Source organism: Camelus dromedarius, chromosome Y, assembly GCF_036321535.1.
Source record: "Camelus dromedarius isolate mCamDro1 chromosome Y, mCamDro1.pat, whole genome shotgun sequence".
In the NCBI taxonomy this organism is placed as follows: domain Eukaryota; kingdom Metazoa; phylum Chordata; class Mammalia; order Artiodactyla; family Camelidae; genus Camelus; species Camelus dromedarius.
In genome coordinates, this window is record NC_087473.1 from 19,013,710 (window position 1) to 19,015,755 (window position 2,046).

At 47.5% G+C, this 2,046-nt stretch overlaps 1 non-coding gene across 1 annotated transcript; it reads right to left on the minus strand.

Annotated features, from left to right (window-relative positions):
* Positions 1 to 247: 247 nt before the first annotated feature.
* Positions 248 to 320, minus strand: TRNAV-CAC (transfer RNA valine (anticodon CAC)). Its single transcript has one exon. It is a non-coding gene; the product is annotated as a tRNA-Val (tRNA).
* Positions 321 to 2,046: the final 1,726 nt, after the last annotated feature.

Sequence of the window (2,046 nt, forward strand, 5' to 3'; positions counted from 1 at the left end):
GAGACTCTGGGCAAATATCTAGTGATATTAATGAGCAAATCCTCCGCAGAAACTCCTAGTCACCCATTGGCTACTCGAACCTTTCAGTGACCATTAGTACATGATGTTGCCCAGCGGGGAGTGTCACCTAGATTTTTACAATCTGATGTTCCATTGCTCCTTGTGCTGTTGCTCTGGTTTCACACGCGCTTTGTTTTGTTTTTGTTTGGGGGGGAGGTCACTAGGTTTATTTATTTGTTTGTTTTAATGGAGGAACTGGGGATTGAACCCAGAACCTCGTGCCTGTGAAGCACACGCTCTACCACTGAGCTCTGCCCTCCCTTCTGTTTGGTTTCAGTACAAGGGCATTGATGAAAAAACCAGTGCTAGTGTTGATATAATTAACTCTGGTGATGTTTGAAATACTCCTTGGTGAGTGAGCAGTCATGTAGACGTCCCAGAGCGAGGAAAAGGCATCAATAATAAGGAGTCCACACGTGGAAGATCATAAAAGGAGAGGCTTCAGCAAGGGCTACGTTCTGTAGGATGGAGCTTTAAATGGGAAGGTGCCCTCCCATCCCAAAAGTAGTCCACAAACCATCAAAGCACCAAGCAGCCTGTGCCCACTAATCCTGCCTGTAGTGCAGTGGGTTGAATGGTGGCCCCAGAGGGATATACTGACACCCTGATTCCAGAGACCTGTGCACGGGAATTTATTTGGAATGAGGGCTTTTGCAGAGGTAATTAGATGTAAGAGTCAAGATGAAATCGCCCTGGATCAGGGTGGCCCTACATCCAGTGACAGCGTCCTTATAGGAGACAGAAGAGGAGAGACACAGACACGGAGGAGAAGCCACGTGGAGACAGAGGCCAAGACGGGAGTGAGGCAGCCACCAGCCCAGGGACACCTAGAGTCCAGGAAAAAAAAAAAAAAAACCACCTCAAAGCCTAAATATATTAAAATATATAAATACAATCATATGTCTAGAGGCATTTTTTTTCCCCCAGCTTTGGAAGCATGCTTGTGGTGGCCTCATTCATGGGACCTCATCAAATACGCCGGTTGCTCTTATCCTGGAAACGGAATTCCTTATCACTGGCTCGGTCGGGAGGCAGGCGGATGGAGGCCATCAGAGAGGGAGACAGTAAGGCATATTGTGCTAATTTAAGAAGCTTTTGGCTCCCCTACTTTTCACAGGAAAAGAAGGAAAGGGAACAATAAAGATTGTTGGCAGGCTTTGCTGATTTTTATCTGGGACACAGGATGGAAGGCTAACCTCACTGGCGAGGACTGTTAATATGGGTTTGTCCTTGGAACCAGATTTTTATGCTGTGTCCCAATGCCTCGCTCCTTCCTTCTGGAGAAGTTGCAATCTGCTTTTCCCCCAGATTCTGGGGGAGGGAGAAATCTCGGGTCATGCTGAACTCTCTCAGTTGGCTTGGGCAAAACGATAAAAAAAAACAAAAACAAAAAACCCACAGCCCAGAGTTTCAGAGCACTGGTAGAATGCCACAGACAGGAAGAATGTTTAAAGACGAGGGTGTTTCCAAAAGGCAGCCGCATAGCATAAAAGACCCAGATTCTAGTGCTTTTGGCACCAGAATTCTTTCCACCATCAGCTACGGGTCGTTGAGCAAAGTACGTCAAATCAGACAACTTGAGTTTTTTTAAACATGGATTCCAACACTCAGTGGGGAAGAGGTGAACGGATTCCGTTGTCCAGTTTGAATCATCTTTTATTCTTTCGACCCGAATGCAGCAGTCGGGATGTAGGTGCAAACAAAACCTACACGTGCATTACCCACCGTCTCTGGGAAGAACCCGCAGAGAAACCAGCCCAGCCTCAGCTAACTGCAAGGTTCATGACTCTCAAAGGCAATGTTTTCAGGCAGCTCACGTGCAATTTTCAACCTGGACCCACAGACCAAAAGTGGCGGAGGACCACATTCTCACCCTGTCCCTGTGTCTTCTTGATATCAGCTGCACCCTCCACACCAATGACCAAAAGCCCCCAGTCTCACTCAGTCACCCGTTGCCTTTATAGACAGACATCCCCGCTCCGGGCA